At 33.8% G+C, this 18,715-nt stretch overlaps 2 long non-coding RNA genes across 2 annotated transcripts; one reads left to right on the top strand and one right to left on the bottom strand.

Annotated features, from left to right (window-relative positions):
- Positions 1 to 3,995: 3,995 nt before the first annotated feature.
- LOC107960438 (uncharacterized) lies at positions 3,996 to 5,272 on the bottom strand. Its single transcript, XR_001701170.2, has 2 exons — positions 4,628 to 5,272; positions 3,996 to 4,319 (listed from the first exon to the last, which is right to left on the bottom strand). It is a non-coding gene; the product is annotated as an uncharacterized lncRNA (long non-coding RNA).
- Positions 5,273 to 11,187: 5,915 nt separating this feature from the next.
- LOC121229390 (uncharacterized) lies at positions 11,188 to 12,088 on the top strand. The gene is made up of 2 exons (XR_005927128.1): positions 11,188 to 11,500; positions 11,570 to 12,088. It is a non-coding gene; the product is annotated as an uncharacterized lncRNA (long non-coding RNA).
- The last annotated feature ends 6,627 nt before the right edge of the window (positions 12,089 to 18,715 follow it).

Here is an 18,715-nt window from a genome sequence, read left to right as displayed (position 1 = left end):
TCTCAAAAAATTTTCTCACTACCATTTAACCATGATTAGTAAAGAGATTTTAATAAGTCATATCAATATAAAAAAAATATGGAACTATAAAAAATAAAAAATTGTCAACGACAGTTTTGCATGCATTATTATAATTGAAATAACAATGATGATTTTGAATAAATATGTTGAGAAATATTGACATAGATTAGCTTGGCCATAAATGGAAAGACCTTATTTAATTAGAATTAAATTCGTTAAGTTTTTTGGACCAACAATTCAAACATCTAAAGGTATACAACCAATGGGGTACAAATGAGTAAGTTTTAAAAAAATGAAGTTTTTCGCTAAATCTTGACATTGATTATAAAATATATAATATTCTTTTATGGTGAATGCAATAACTTTTAGATATCTTAATACTCTGGCAGTTCAAGAAAAATTTGACATGTGAAAGTTTATATTAAAATTCTTAAAAGATTTAAAATGCTAGAAGTATATAAAAATTTTCAAGAAACTTTTCAATATATGGATTGATTTGATTTGAACATTGTATTTTTATAAAAGGATCATGATCAAAGTCTGTTATGATTATAGTTGAAACTTCAAAAAAGATAAAAATATATTTCTCCAAAAATTTTCTCACTCGTTTCAAAAGAACAATTATATAAATGTTTAGTAAAAACGTTCAAGTGATCATTTGAAAAAGTAACATTCAAGGTTGAATACATAAAATTTGAGATATCATGTGATGTTGTCACGAGTAGAGGTGTTCATGGGTCGGGCTACCTGGCTCGGCCCGAAACCCGCCTGAAATGTGGGAGGGTTTGGGCAAAAATATAGGCCCGAAAAATGGGCTTAGACAAAAAAATAAGACCCGTTTAAAAAATGAGCAGGCCTTGGGCAAGGTATTTTTAGCCTGGGCCCGGGCCGACCCGGCCCAAATTCATTAAATGACAAAAAAAATCTACATTTTTTTATTTTTGAATGTTATTTTATTGTTATTTTCTCCCTATTTTGCTACCATTTTACTATTATGTTGCTACTATTTTGTTGTTATTATTTGGATATTATATAAAACTTATTTTATTGTTAATTTTCTTATTATTTTAGAGGCATTCGTTAATTTTTTTTATTATTTTAGAGACATTTGCTTGTTAAGTTGCATTTATCATAGTGTTATTTAAGTCTACATATTTTTTAAAAATTATTTTCAATTTGTTGGAAAATATTTATTTTAATGTTTTTAGTATTTTTGATGTATTATATATATTTAAAAATAATATAAAAATTAATACGGGCGGGTCAGGCCTGGCCCAAGTTTTAGTATTTTTATCCGAGTCGGGCTTAGGTAGAATTTTAGACCTGTTTTTTGGCACGGCCTGAGCCCAATAAATGGGCATGATTTTTAGTTAAGCTCGACCCGAATCTGGCCCAGCCTGACCCATGAACACCTCTAAGTCACGAGAAAATTAAATACACGTTGTATTATTTTTCTCTTAACCGAGGTTTTATCTCATTGAGTTTTTTTGATAAAGTTTTTAATAGGGCAGCATGTTACGCATATTATAAATATATGTAATTTTTTTCTTTCACTAGGAATTTTTTTTTCTCTCCAGGTTTTATCTTGTAAGGTATTAACGAGGCACATTATTTACCAATTGACATCCAATGAAGAGTGTTAAGAATATTAGATTATTAAATGGATGTCCATTAAAATTAATATAAATTTAATATATATTAAAACTTTAATGTTTATTAGAAGTAAAATTTTATATCATATATAAATATAAACTTTAAAAAAAATACTATAAACATCTCAATTTATTTGTTGCTTATTTTTGTATCAATATCATCTTTCTTTTGTGATATCATTCATCACTTGGAATCATATAAATTCAACTTTTTGATAAATGCAATCTGACTTGTCTATTAGGTACATCCCGCAAATTATATATATATATATGTCATATGCGATTAAATCCCACCATAAACGAATATTTTTCCAGCTTTATCTTTTATAAAAGCTATGTATGAATAATTTTGTTTCTATCCGTCCTTTTTCTAATTTTATCATACATACGTTGTAACATACACTTCCTCGACTCATACACTTTATAAATGTATATATTGTCCAACATTTTTGTATCTTCTATCAAAAACATGTTCCCATGTTTAGCTTTTATCTAATAAAAAAATGTACTGTTCGATTCTAGCTTTAAATGGAAAAGATGTGCAGTGATAAGAGTTTTAAAATATTTAGGATCGTAATTTTCTAATCTTTCTACATACAGTGAATAATTAATGTTTTAGATTTTATATGCACAATTGCACATACATGACAATTTGTCAGCATTTTATTTTCCCAATTTAATATCTTTTGGCTTTGGGGATATAAACTCATATAATTGCTTGAAACAACATAATTAGTATAATATTCCTAGCGTTAGGTTATGAAAATTATAAAGTGGCAGCAGACGCGTGGTATGCAGGAATTGGGGACTCAGAATGCAGCCTAAAAGAAAACAAGCAAGAACTCATTCCCAATTTCAAAGGAATATTCTAATCTGATCCTTCAATGTAAAAATTATGTTTTTAATAAAATTAAGGTTTGGTGTGAATGGATTCCCACGTGCTTACTGCAATTGCCATCCTTTTCTTTGCTAATAATTTCTTGAAACGAGTGTGCTAATTTAATATACTGGGAGGGACCGCTCTCCTTCCTTTTCTGAAAAAGAAGGATGTTATTGTTCTCTTTATCTTTTCTTTTCTTTTTTTTTTTAAAAAAAATGATGGTTGTATATATAAAATCAATGTGGTCATGCAAAGTGAGAATTATTGATGCCGCTGCAAATAAAAATGTGTTTCATTCATTTAATAATTAAAAGTTTCATAATAGTTTTGATAGGTTGACTCTCCTCCTCCTCCCACCAACCAGGAGTGGGGTCAACACTACTGACGGTTGAAAGTTGCCTTGCTGCTGCATTGTGAAACGTTTATCTCTTGCTCTAGCTGCTTTAAATTTTTAGCTGCGGTCGATTTGTTTAGCTGCTCCCAAATTCAATTGGGTTTATTACTTTCTTCTTTCTCAATGGATTGGCGTTATAATTAGAGTTGTTTAAGGTAATAAACTAAATTTTATGTATATGTATGTATGTATGTATGTATGAAAATGCACGTACCTGTAAGTGTTAGATTTGGCACTATTTGATTTTGGAGATTGCAGTTTGCACTAAAAAGATTGGCATCTAACTTAAAAAGAATACAATTCAGGGTTAATTATAATTTAGTGCTCAAATTATAGTCAAATCCTCAACTTGACATCTACAATTTACATTCTAAGTGCATGAGATTTGCTTACTTACCATTCATCAGTAGTGTGAATACTATGGAGTAAAAAAAAATAGATACTTTTTGAAAATATTTTCTATTTTTATTTTTAAAAATTAAAAAAATGTTTGATAAATAAAAATAAAAATTATTTTCAAACATTAAAACGTCAAAACATGTTTTGATAATTATTTTTCTATAATAGAAACAGAGAAATAAAATAAACAAAATTTAGGATTCAAATTTTAAAAATTTGTTAAAAGAAAATATTTTTTATATAAATTTCAACTAGAGTTAATCCATTTATGTTGTCTCATTATTCAATGAAAAAAAAAGTACATATCCTATAAAAGGAAACCCAAAGTTACAACTTAATCCTAATTGTAATATAATAAATAACTGTTCATTTATCTAACCAAAGATTTTAGATTTGGGGCGGTTTAGTATTGTTTTTGAAAAGTGCTTTTAAAAAATATTATAGAAAAGTGATTTTGAGAAGTACTTTTGAAAAGTTCAATTTGAGATTTAAGTGTTTAGTATTGCTGTCAAAAAATACTTTTAATAAATAAAATGTCTATTTTAGACATTATGTTATAAAGTAATAAATATGCATTTAAATAATGTAGTTAATATTATGATATCTTAATAAGAATATTGTAATCACCAATTTTAGCCTGGGCCCAATAGAAACCAAAAAAATAAATAAATAAATAAACCCATAGTCCATTTAATGTCCTCTTACAGGCTAATACCTATTACAAGCCCAAACTAATATTAAAACCCAAGACCAAAATAGCTAAATCTAGACTCAATAACTAAACTAGACCCAACCCCAAAATGACACCGGCCCAAATGGCCCAAAATTTTTTTAGAACAGACAGAACCCTAAGGTTCTCTCTCTCTCGCGCCGCAGCCAAGCCTCGGCCCTGGCCTCCGTACCCTCCAGCAGCCATGCACACCGCCTCCGTACGCCAGCCCAGACCCGTACCCGAGCGCCAACGCACCTGTAACTGCGAAAGAAAACAAACGACAAAACAACAGTAGCACATACCCAATGCGAAAGCAAAGAAAGAATTTGTATTGTTATTTTTTTATTTCTACCATTTTCAGCTATAAAGCGAGAATTTTAGTCTTTGTAAAAGGTTACGCGCACAATCGATACATTTGGAAATACAAAACGCAAAAGAAATTGAAAGGTGAGATTCAGATTCAGGTTCCTTTTTTTGATTCGTTTTCCCCTCCGTTTCTTGTTTCTCCAGTTTTATATATTGCACATTTCGAACATAAGAATCGAAAAGGAAGAAAAGTGAGGCCTTACCTTCGCATACGAGCCATCGGAGACGGTTTCCTCTTCGCCGAAATTGAAGGCTGAGATCGATCCCTCGAGGGTAAAGTTTGACTTTCGATATGAGGTTTAAAGCTTAGATATAGGACGGTTCCTCTGCAGGCTCTCGTCCACCGATTTCAATGGTGGAATGACGGTGGCCGGATAGCAGATTGAAAAAGGGGCGAACTCTTAGGGTTTTCCCTTTCATTTTCCCTCTTTTGTTGCTGCGGCGCTTAGATTTACCTTAGGTTTTCTCTTTCTTTTTCTTTTTAACTTACAGGAGGAAGTGATGTCGTTTAAGGCTTAACCTGGTAGCCCTAAAACGACGCCGTACGGACCACGCCTGATCGGATCCGACCCGAATACCCTCGGGACCAGGGTGTTTTTGCGGTGAAGGGTTATTTGTGGGTTTAGTCCTCCTCTTTTACGCGGGCATGCAATTGTGCCTTACTTGTTATTTTCCCCCTTTTTTTATTATTTGGTTCCCTAATTCGCAAACATTTTCATTTTAGTCCACGGTGTAGTGCTGCGCTTTGGAATCGGGGATATTCCCATTTCTAGTCCTCGCACAATCGTGCGCTTTATATACTGGCCCTTTAAACTATTTCATTTGTAAATTATCCTTAATTTGATTTCAAATAATTTGCTTTTCCTTCATTTTTTTTTTGCTTTTTAATTCGTGTTTATCACTATGTATCATTTGCTATTCCTTTTTTGGATAATTATATTTTCATATTTTTATACCCTATTTTACGTAAATATTTTTTTTGTATACACCATTATACAAATATATATGTATTTTATAGTAAAGTTAGTTTCATTTTATGAATATTATCAACTTTGTATTATTTTATACGTTTAATGTCTTTTAAGTTCATTCTTAATTTGTATTACATAATCTTATATAATATATCTTTCAAATTATTATTACATAAGTATGTATATATATTTATCGATGCCTATGCTTCATCCATTATATATCTCTAAATCTCTGTATTTTTGTACATATAGTTTTCTACATATATATATATATAAGCATGTTATTAAATTTACTATGTAATTTATTATAAAATTAATTTAAGCCTACATTTTATCATTTATATGTTATTTTACATGTATTTGCTTTTAAATTTATATGTATATATATTAACACACATATTACTTTAATAGATTTTTCTATTTAAAACACTTTTTGTTTTATGATTTATCAAGTATTTTCTTTATGTGTATGCGAAACTATTTTAGAAATTTCGTCTTTGTAATTATAAAATGATTATTTTTGAATATTTCTTGATATTATATTTCTTTTGTGTTTTACATAATCACTTGTTTAAATATTTTGATATAAGGGTATGTATATAATTTTTAGATTAACTATATATATATATACATTATTATTAATCTCATGATCTCTTTTACAATAAACTCACATGTACATATGTTTTATAAATCTATTTTGTGTATTATGTCTTGTCATATATCTTTATTATTCTTTCGTATTATATATATTATTTTAAATTATCATGTATTTTGTTAACTTTTAAATGGATTCGTGCTCAAAACACTTTACGTGCAATTCGATTCAAACTTTTACTCTATAATATCTGTTTAAAAAGATTGTATATCTATCCTTAGTTTTTTTATACAAATTTGTCAACCCATATTTTATATGTCCATTTATTCGTCGTTATTTTAAAATAGTTTTATACCATATCTCTTATTTGATTTGCATTTCGTTTTGTGTATCTAGTAATAGTCATATTATATTACACGATGCATATTATTGTTGCATGTTATTTGTTCATTGTTTTATATTGTCATGTTAATTATTCTCCATGCATTATTGTAATCGGGTTACATTTTTTAGGTTAGCTATACTTAATTGTTAGTTTGTTAGTTGATCGTATCATATGTGTCCATTATCCCATATCATCATTTTCCACTTGGTTTATGAAATGTGGTTTTATAAAATCCAATTTTTTATGATTAATTTCGTCTTATTTCGAGTCGCATTAATACGTTTTAAGCTAGTTTTATAATTATTCTTTTTTTTTTAAAAAAATTCTTTAAAACGAAGGCGATATCCGATATTTGGCAATTCGAGGAATCGTGCCCTAAAGTGTTGGGTTGCAATTTCTCGTTTGCTCAAAGTAATCGAGGGTCCCTCTAGAATTTCACCTATGTCTTTTAAAAATCCTTCAAACGAAGGTGATGTTCGATATTCGACAATTCGCGGAATAGTGCCCTATCGTGCTGGGTTGCAATTTCTCGTTTGTTCAAAATAATCGAAGGTCCCTTTTGAATTACACTTATGTTTTCTAAAAACTCTCCAAAACGAAGGTAATGTTCGATGTTTGGCAATTCGAGGAATCGTGCCCTATCATGCTGGGTTGCAATTTCCTATTGGTTCAAAATAATCGAACATCCCCTTTAGAATTTCCCTCATGTTTCTTCAAAACTCTAAAAAATAAGGCAATGCTCGATGTTTAGAAATTCGAAGAACTGTGCCCTACTGTGCTGGGTTTCGATTTTCTCGTTGGACTAAATAATTGGGTATCCTTTTACGGTTTTCAACGTATAAATTTTTGGAAGTCAAAATTCATCATGTTTTCGAGGGCTTAAAGGATTATGTCCTATCGTGCTGGATGTGGTCCTATATTCCTCTTAGGCAAGAGAATTTTGGTGACTAACTCGGGTTATTCAAATGTTATCAAAAGAGAATCACATTTCAAAAACATTTTTTAGCTTAGACATAAGGACAATATTTAATCGGTTTGGTACCAATTTTGGGCGTAGTGAGGGTGCTAATCCTTCCTCATGCGTAACCGACTCCCGAACCCATTTTCTCATATTGTCGTAAGACGAAAATCGTTGTTTTAGTAAAAAAGAAATGTTTTATTAAAATAACTAAATTTTTAGGTGACCTGATCACACCAAAACAAAGGGATCGATGGCGACTCCATGTTTTATCTTCAAAAAGTCGATTCCCCTATTTTCATTAAATTTAAAATTTGAAATAAAAAGATGGTTTCGACAAATATAAAAAATAATTTATTATAATTTGTTGTTAATATTTTAATATATGAAATATAAATTTTAAATATTTTTTAAGCAATTAATATTAATTATTCATCCATTTAAATTTAAATATATAAACTATATTTTAAGTAATAAAATATGATCAATAAAAAATTAAATATATAATATTATATATAAAATAAATTTTAATAAGAAAATAATTACATATACCATATAAATATTATATAAAATGGGTTAAAATTATAATTTATTCCTAAAAGCATTTTTGCCAAACACAAAAGCTAAAAGAAATTGCTTTAACTTTTTACTTCAAAAATGCTTTTGGGGTTTAAGAAGCAATGGTAAATAAAGCCTTGATATGGGATGAAAACTACTAATCAAATACTCCAGAATTGATACGGGTGAAAACCAATGCATGAATAAACAAGGATTTTCAGTTTTAATGCTTGGGATACAACGTTTAATGCTTCCATCATTAACATAATAAACAACGGCTTCACGACAAACTAATGGATACTCATTCTCATAGCTATAATCCATGTATTGTAAAAAGTAAATGCAATTCTTATCATATTTATCAGGATTTTCTGCTGCCCCCGTTCCCAAGAATAATGATAGATTACCCAGATCGGTTATCCTCGTTATACACATGGTTGCAGTTTGAATCTTGAATACTTGGAATATAGCAGCTTCAAATACCTCAAAAGATTTATGTCCACCTCTTGCTCATGCCAACTGCTTATGCAATCTCTTATAGCAGTAACCATCAGTAGTTGGCCATTTGATTCCACGAAATATGGCCATCCCAGGCAGTCCTTGTGATACTTAGTTAAACCATCCGCATCTTCAGCATACAATAACCAAGTTGGTGGAGGTGTGTTACAGATCAGCTTCAGGTTCTCACGATCACCCTGGCTTCCTAAAGTTATGGAATGAGTTTGAAAATCGGGAGCTTCATTAATATTATTTACCCGGTCCGGTGCTATACTCAAACGGTAGCCATATAATTCTTCATCAAAGAAGAAGTTCCCATAATAAAATCCATCCGCTAATAGCCCTTCAACGATGGTCCACCTCTCACCATTTGGTCTACACAGTGCCAAAATGCTGCTGTTTGTAACGAATGTTGCCACAACTATGCATTGATGCATCAGAGGAAGAAGCATCAACTTGAGCTATTATGCAGGCAACAGGGTTCCATCCAGAGACCATCCAGAGACTTTGTCCCCAAAACTATCTTCAAAATGTGATATTGTGGAAGTTGAGCCCTTGAGATGGGATCATACAGGAATAGTTGCAGATCATCAACATTGGTGCCTATAGCGAAGAAAAGCCACCGTTAGAAAACGCAGAAATCCAACCTCCTTGTGCATATCTGGGGAGATTCAGCTTACGAACTTTGCCCTCACGCATATCATAGAATCTCAAATATGGGCAATTTGGATCGTAAGGGAGCATCAGCCATACCAACTAGGGGTCTTTGTATTTATATATTCTCCATTGCTTGCAAACAAGGTTGAATTGGATACGATCTGCTCCAAGATTAAACTCAATATCTTAATGGGAAGTTGGTCCCAATGTACCATCATCTGGCTTGTGGATAACTTCAACCATGGCCTAACATTGGAGAACAAAGAGCAACCTCTCGATAAATTAAACCCCATAGTTCTATACGCATGAAACATATATTTTATTATTCTCATCGTGCTTTTAATTTTCGATTATAAGCAAGAAGGTGAATTTTATTAGCTAATTATATATATGTATTAACTTTGCCTAAGATAAATATATATGGATAGGTAGATTTATTAAAGAGTTAAAGTTTGATTAGGATTTTAATTCTTAGTTCTTAAATAAATGAATTCGAAGAAAAATGCAATAATTCCTTCAAATAGAAAAAAATTGTAAAATCAATTAAGTTTGTATATAAGGATTAAGAGGATAGATCCAACATGTTAGTAAGTTTTTGAAAATTTCTAGCTATAATTATAATCTCTTTTTTTTTGGACGTATATCGTTTCTAAGTGGTGAAATTGTACCGAAATTTATAAAAATGGTGAAATTGTACCGAAATTTATAAAGCCATGTACTTAAACCCTCAAATCAAAGACACACGAGTCAACGAACAATACACACCAATCTTCAAACACAAATTTATAAGTATTGATACTATCTTTAAAATTTAAATTTGCTTGAGGTTGAAATAGTAAAAAGAAAATTGTTCCTGCAAATTCATGATAAAATAAAAAATAAAATCAATTATATTATTAAAGATATTAAAATTTTTTGGGTAAACTACATTGGTAGCCACTCAAATATTAGTAATTTTTTTACTCATTTAATTATGAAAAGTTACAAAATGGTCGTCTAACTATTAAGTTCTTTCTCTTTTGGTCACCAACAGAAAGATAACTTGATAACTTTTAAAATTATCATAATAGCAATTTTAACCCTCAAGATTTATACATTGTATCAATTTAATCTTGATTCTAAAAAACTTAATCCTCAACATTTACACATTGTGTAATTTGGTCTTTTTTCCAATCTTATTTTTCATTGTGACATTGAAGTTCAATTTTAAAGAATGAGAAGATGAAAAAGAAAAGCAAAACTAAAAAAAAAGAAAAAAAGAAAGACCAAATTACAAAATGTGTAAATGTTGAAGATAAAGCTGCTGTTATGTCAACTTCAAAAGCTGTCACGTCATCTTCCATTACTCATTTAACGGCTACCAAAAATGACAATCAAATAGTTAGATGACTATTTTGTAACTTTTCATTATTGAGTGACTAAAAAATAAATTTAGCAATAGTTGGGTGTTTATAAGTGTAACTTACCCAAAATTGTTTTATATTAACATTTTGTTTATTTTTATGATTAACTTTAAATGAAATTATTTTATTCTATTTTAACTAATTTCAATTTTTTTATTTTATTTCTTTTAACATTATCTTTTAAATGTTTTACTTTTAAAATTGTAAAAATTAAATTTATAAAAAATCTTGTACTTAATTTTAAAAGTATAACAAACAAATTTTATAATTGAAAAAATAAATTCATTTAAAATTAATATCTTTAGTAATTTATATTTTTAAAATGTGTTTTATAGGTGTGTCTAAACAATCATACTAGATTTATCATTTTAATTTCGTGTTTATTAAATATGTTTTATTTTCGTGTCGTATTCAAACTCATCATAAAATATATGTTTTCAGGATTTTGGAAATCTTTACGGAACTCCATAAGTTAAAAAGCAGTGACGCATAATTGTGCTTAATATATGGTTCTATCTATAGAAGTGATCCTAGAAGGAAACTGAAGGCCAAGAAACAACAAACTTGTACCTACTATGGTTACAAATGCAAACATTCATTTCCTGGCTTTGTTGTAGCTAATGTTTTGGCCCCGAAAATACCATGTAATGCTCTTATTTGATGGGGGTGAATGCTAGCCCAATGGTAAAATCAATTGTTAAAAGATAACGGGGACCATAACTCCATTAACTTAAAAGGAACCCCAAAATATGAATTCTTACAGCATATCCATGTTCAGGTGCGAATCATTATGTGGTATAAAGATGTCTCTTCAATTGCTGTGCTTAGATGACCGGCTAACACATATGTGCAGTTGTGAAATAACAGTGCAGTCCTCCTTTGGCACAGAGAAGAACATGGCTTACTTAAAACTTCTGGCTTTGCCAAAGGAGAATTGCCCTGCCATTCACTCCTGCAGTTACCATATTTATATATGCTACACTTCTCCATTATTGCTTGCTCCTTTCCTTGAAATGGTAGGCAAATACTATAGGAGCAGCTTAGGATATTGGTTAGTCTTAATATCTCTCCCCTTTGTCACAATTTAATCTGTTTTTCAACTAATGTTTGCATACAGCAGCTATTATCAGTTTGACAAATTTCCAAGGCAAGGAACTGAGGGTTTAAACAAAATATAAATGCTGATATGGTTAGAAGCCGAAGGAAGTATGAGAATGAATCTTGTCATTTCACCACATCTCTAAACATCATCAGGCTCAATGGAGCTCTCAGCATTAACGTTGCTTCATCATCAGACTATCATCTCTAGATTCTTCTGATCCAGGAGACTCATCGCTGATTAGTTACAGCTCAAGCATTTGGTGTGTTCATCACCCTCCACAACCCATATACTGTTCAACACTAAGTTAATTGTTCCTAGGATTACCCTTTCCATCTTGGAGATGCCAGCTGCATCAAGAATCCCTCCATAGGTGAATCTATGCCAATTTCTCCAGTTTTAAGTCTGTTTTAAGATAGGGAAAGACTATGTATGTTATTTGTGCTTGGCAGTTGGCAATCAGTTCACTGTATCAGCTGAACAGGGAACTGGTTCTGTTTATCGAGGAAATGAAATAAAAAGAGAAGAAACTGCTCAATATTTTTCCCCTTCTGCCACAAGCTTTTCCTTTACGATATCTTTTTATTTTTTTGAACAAACTCTATCTTTTTATCTGATACACGTATAATGTAATTAAAGTTCATTAATTGGACAAGAGTTGATAACCATGCCAAGCAATGACTGATTTCTGTCTTATGTTTTCTTCATGGTTAGTTGACTGTCTTCCAGGAGCTAGCTAGGACCTAGTGGTGAAAATAAGCCAATGAATTTAGGTTTTAAACCACTTGAAATCAATATGATATTTGTCTACATTTAACCATATATGTACTATGAAAATTCCAGATAAGTTAATGTGTTACAGACATTTTCCCTGTGATATTTGACATTCTCTTTGAAAGCATGTCAAGTTATGGTTTAGCAGTTGAACGTTGGGCTTCATTTTTGGAGTTGAGAACCCGTAAGAAACATAAAATTTGGGCATTAGTTCTTTTTTGGGGGGGTAAAATAAAGTAGCCTAGAGAGATGGATTACCATAGATGTGTAGATCAAAGTCTACTCCAGACTAGTACAGCAAGCAAATCCTTCCAAAAGTAATACCAGCGGAGTCACTTAGCAAAACACTAGTAATTCCTTGAGATGGATTATCGTAGATGTGTAGATCAAATTCTACTTCAGAAAACCATCTTGACATGAAATCTGCTGCTTTATTGGCTTCACCATAGACATGGAAAAACCTGACTTCCTGTTGGAGCTAAGTGCAACAAATAGCAAGGTTCAACATCTGAGCTTGCCGAGCAAGAATCGAGACTTGCGGCAGAAACAAAGAAGAAAAATGAAATAAATTTTAAGCAAAGCTAAAATAGAGAGTATATGGATGAAATCTTGATTGAATTCATTCATATTTTTTTAAAATGGCATAAAGCCTATTTATACAAGCTTACAACTTGACAACTTAGTTGGAATACAACTAAGTTTCATCATTACATCCACTTAAAATAAATCACCACCTACTACACTAACAAACTTAGTTGGAATACAACTAAGTTACATCATTACATCCAAATAATAATAATAATAATAATAATAATAATAATAATAATAAAACATGTGATTGCTACATGCTAACCATTGCTTCAATACTCCTCCTTGGTTTGCATGGAGCAAACACCTAGCTTCCTTCTTAGACATTCGAACCTTGTGACATTAAGGGCTTTAGTCAAAATGTCTGCAAGTTGATCCTCAGAATTACAATGGATCAGCTTCACTTCCTGAGCTTGCTCCATTTCTCGAACAACATGCAACTTGATGCTGAAATGCTTTGTTCTTCCATGGAACACTGGATTTTTAGCAATTGCAACTGAAGATTGGTTGTCACAGAAGATCTCAGTAGCTTCCTTTTGATGCACTTTCAAATCAGCTAAGATTTTCCTTAGCCAAATGGCTTGGTTGACAGCACTTGCAGCTGCCACATATTCTGCTTCAGCAGTAGATTGAGCCACCAGACTTTGCTTCTTCGAGCTCCAGCAAAACATGGCTGAACCAAGGTTGAAAGCATACCCTGAGGTGCTTTTCATGTCATCTATCGAGCCAGCCCAGTCACTATCAGTGTAGCCAACCAGCTTCAGATTTCCTTCCTTACTGTACTTTAAACCATAGCTCAAAGTGCCTTTGACATATCTAAGCACTCTCTTAGCAGCTTGTAAATGCTTTTTATTACAACAATGCAAGAACCTTGAGAGCAATCCTACAGCATACATTATGTCTGGTCTAGTGGCAGTTAAATATAACAGACAACCAACTAGACTTCTGTAGGTTGTTTCACAAACCTTCTCAAAATCACCTTGGCTCGATAGTTTTTCTCCAACAGCAACAGGTGTTTTAGTTGCTTTACTGTTTTGCATGGAGAACTTGGTCAGAATCTTTGTGGCAAAGTTTCTCTGACTTAGAAATATCCCATTTTGTGCTTGAGTCACCTCCATTCCAAGGAAATAAGACATTTCCCCTAGATCAGACATTTCAAATACTTCTTGCATCTTGGTCTTGAAATCGACCAGCACTGCTCGATCTCCTCCTGTCACCAGCAGGTCATCAACATATAGGGATACAATGAGCTGTGTTTGTGTCCCTTGCTTCTTGACATACAGTGTTGGCTCACTCTTGCTTCGATCGAATCCCAAATTAGTCAAGTAGCCATCGATTCTGCTGTACCAGGCCCTTGGAGCCTGTTTTAAGCCATATAGGGCCTTCTTCAGTTTGTAGACCATATGCTCTCTGCCAGCTATCTCAAACCCTTGTGGTTGTTCAACATAGATCTCTTCATCTAAGAAACCATTCAGAAAGGCTGATTTCACATCGAGTTGATGGATCTTCCACTCGAGCTGTGCTGCTAAGGCAATCAGTAATCTGATGGTGTCTAGCCTGGCCACTGGTGCAAAGGTCTCCAGGTAGTCCAGGCCATACCTCTGACTGAACCCCTTGACAACTAGCCTTGCTTTCAGTTTGTTCAAGGTACCATCAGCATTTTGCTTGGCTTTGTACACCCATTTCACCCCAATTATCTTCCTTTTGACTGGCCTTTCAACTAATTCCCAGGTCTGGTTCTTCTCAATCATGCTAATCTCCTCAGCCATTGCCTGCTTCCACTCTTGCTGAGCTTCAGCCTCTTCAAAATTGTTTGGTTCAGCTATGGCTACATGAGCTCTTTCATAAATCTCAGTCAATGGTCTTGTTCCTCTAACTGGTTCATCATCAATGTCCATTTCAGGAACATTTTGATCTGGCTCAGCTTGATCTGCTACAAGTCCTTCTGAAACTTCCTCAGGTTCATGTTTTTCCCAGTTCCAACATGACTTTTCATCAAATACCACATCCCTACTGACTGACACTTTCTTTGTTGAAGGATCCAAGATCCTATAGCCCTTCTTAACAGTGCTGTAGCCCACCAAAATACCAGGTCGAGCCCTTTCAGACAATTTGTCCCTTTTGACAGCAGGTACATGAGCATAACAGATGCATCCAAAGACCTTCAGATGAGCCAGTGATGGCTTGAATCCAAACCAGGCTTCGAATGGAGTCTTCTGATCCAAGGCCTTGGTTGGAAGCCTATTTTGAATGTAGTTTGCAGTGTTAACTGCCTCTGCCCATAGTGCTTTAGGCAGATTCTTCTGAATCATCAAGCACCTGGCCATATCCATCAAACTCCTATTCTTCCTTTCACTTACACCATTTTGCTGAGGTGTATATGTGTTGGTAAGTTGATGTTTGATGCCTGCCTTATCACAGAAGGCTTGGAACTGAGCTGATGTGTACTCAGTCCCATTATCAAACCTTATGGACTTCAGCTTGCAACCTGTTTCAGTCTTAGCAGCAGTCTTGAACTTCCAAAACACTGAGGCCGCCTCTGATTTCTGTTTTAGGAAGTAAAGCCAGCAATATCTTGAAAAATCATCAATGAACAGTATGAAGTACCTGTTTCCACTTAATGACTCAGTCCTCATAGGGCCACACACATCAGTGTGCACCAGTTGGAGTTTTTCAGAGGCTCTCCAGGCTTGATTCGAGGGAAATGGGAGTCTGGCCTGCTTTCCTAGCTGACACACTTCACACACATCATCATGATCCACTGAGTTGATGAAGTTTTCAGCCAAGTCCTCTCTGACCATTCGAGCCATCGATCTGAAGTTGGCATGTCCCAGTCTTTGATGCCAAAGCTTGGATTCATCTGATGTAACTGTGTAGGCAATGTTTGACTCACTGGTCCAGTCAACTACAAAGCTCTTATTAGCCATAGGAACTGCCATCAGCTTGGATCCACTTGGATCATTGATTTGGCATTGGTTGTCTTTGAACACAACAGAATAACCTTTCTCCAGCAACTGAGCTATGCTGAGCAGGTTTCTGTCAATTTCAGGCACCAAAAGCACATTTGAAATCACTTTGGCACCTGTGGGGGTGCATATCAGCACATCACCCTTGCCTTCAGCTTGAATAAAATGTCCATTTCCTATCTTGACTTTAGTTCTGCAGCTTCTGTCTAAAGACTTGAAGATTGCAGCATCAGGTGTCATGTGGTTGGTGCATCCACTGTCTAGAAGCCAACCAGATGAGAACTTTTCTTGAGCAGCTGAGCATAACACAGCAAAGACTTGCTCCTCTTGGTCACTGTCCTCCTTAGCTACTCGAGCCTCAGCTTTCATCTGTTGAAACTGACTCTGCCTTGATTTGGCCTTGCTCTTGCAGACTCTCTCAACATGACCCTTCTTTTTACAATGCTGACATACAGCATCTGGATTGAACCAGCATTTTTCTTTTGGATGACCAGCCCTTCTGCAGTGCTTGCAAGTCTGACCCTCTTTTCTTGCAACATCAGTCCTTGGCTTGTCTCTCCAGGCCTTCTTGCCTTTGTAGGCAGTGTTTGTTCTTGCCTGAAAGGCACATTCTTGATGCTCCTCCAGTCTGCTTGCTCTTCTTTGCTCTTGAGCATATAAAGCATTGATCAACTCTGTCAGGGAGATGGTGTACAGGTCCTTTGAGTCCTCGAGAGATGAGATTTTTGCCTCATACCTCTCGGGCAGAGTTGCAATAACCTTCTCCACTATCCTAGCTTCCTTGAGCTGCTCTCCAAGGAGCCTAATGCTGTTAACCACAGCCATAATCCTGTCAGAGTACTGCTTGATAGTTTCTTCTTCCTTCATCTTCAAATTCTCGAAATCTCTCCTTAAGTTCAGCAACTGTTGCTGCCTTGTCCTCTCTGTCCCTTGAAACTCCTCTTGCAACTTGTCCCAGGCTTGTTTTGGTGATTCACAGGCCATAATCCTTGTGAAAATCACATCTAACACTGAGTTCTGGATGCAAGACATGGCTTTGTGCCTCTTGGTCCCCTCATCAGCATGCTGCCTGATTTGAGCTACTGTTGGATTGCCTCTAAGTGGCTCTGGTTCAACATCTGAGTTGACTACCTCCCACAGATCGAAAGCTTGTAGGTAGGTCTTCATTTTAACCACCCATATGTGGTAGCCCTCTCCATTGAAGACTTGAGGTGTAGCTGGTGAAAAGCTTGATGAAGCCATGAATTTGTATAACAGATCCCTTAAGAAATAGGCTCTTGATACCAATTGTTGGAGCTAAGTGCAACAAATAGCAAGGTTCAACATCTGAGCTTGCCGAGCAAGAATTGAGACTTGCGGCAGAAACAAAGAAGAAAAATGAAATAAATTTTAAGCAAAGCTAAAATAGAGAGTATATGGATGAAATCTTGATTGAATTCATTCATATTTTTTTAAAATGGCATAAAGCCTATTTATACAAGCTTACAACTTGACAACTTAGTTGGAATACAACTAAGTTTCATCATTACATCCACTTAAAATAAATCACCACCTACTACACTAACAAACTTAGTTGGAATACAACTAAGTTACATCATTACATCCAAATAATAATAATAATAATAATAATAATAATAAAACATGTGATTGCTACATGCTAACCATTGCTTCAATACTTCCCATGGACACCTACATATTTCCTTGATTACTCCTCGCTATCCCATGTATATAATCACCAGGGTCATCACTGTTCAGCGTGTGAATAACTGAACATTAGTAATTTGGGCATTAGTTTAATTAAATAAATTGGCTTACTTTCTCTTTCCCCCCTTTAGATATAAATCTTCCTCTCAGAACATTAATTAATACTTGCAGACTAGTCAAAAAGTAGTAATAGTAACCTTTTTCAGAAATAGGAACCTTGTTGAACATTTCAATGCATACTGAGATATAGAATGGAGTAAAAGGATTATAGTATAATGCTAGATATAAAAGGATTATAGTATAAAGCTAGATATCATTCTTTCTGAGTTTAGGATGTAGTAACATGAATTTATCCCCATTAAGTAGACTGAAGAATGTACAGCTGAATCGCTGGGCAAATCTCCTTTGGCAATAAGATTACCACTGATTACCGTCTCATAAGCCGACGACCTATGAGCAGCCTTGAGGAACATACTGCCAAAGCTGAGTTGCCCAGTAATGTATCTGTACCCGGTACCTGAAAGTACAATTTTGAGCTGATGAACACTTCATTTACAGGCCAGTGAAAAGTCTGGCATTTCCCTGTCCTTGCAATAGCATATTCTTAGCTTATCCACTTGACCCCTTCTTTTGTAAGATAGCTGTATCCATTAGGCAATGCTTTAAGAAATAATAAATCCTTTGAACCCTATAAGACTAAAGGGACACCGAAAGGAAGATATTGTAATAAGGTTCTTTATGACTTCATATTAAAGGCTATCAAAATAGTACAAAAAGTGTTACGTACGTCAACAACATTCCTGGCTAATGTATGTTGTCCTTCAGTTTAAGGCCCCTTCACTCCTCTAAGGGTCATAATAAATTGTATGAAACCAGATTTACGGTAAAGGAAAGTATCGAATATCGGTGCTTCCTTTTTGTCTCAATAATGTTTAGGTACCATTCAGAAAAAAAGTTACAGGAGAAAAGGAAATATCGTCAAGCATGGAGAAGGAAGAACCAGTGGCATGTCCTCCTGCTTATGTGATCTATAGTGTTTCGTGTGTTTAGGAGAGAGTAAAGCAACATTTTCTTTTGATATATGTTTGCATGTTTTTACGTGTGCTCCTGCATGTTACGCATATGTCGACCTTTT

Source organism: Gossypium hirsutum, chromosome A05 (genome assembly GCF_007990345.1).
Source record: "Gossypium hirsutum isolate 1008001.06 chromosome A05, Gossypium_hirsutum_v2.1, whole genome shotgun sequence".
Lineage (NCBI taxonomy): Eukaryota > Viridiplantae > Streptophyta > Magnoliopsida > Malvales > Malvaceae > Gossypium > Gossypium hirsutum.
The sequence above is the reverse complement of the archived record's forward strand: the minus strand, read 5'-3'. Positions and strand labels throughout refer to the sequence as shown.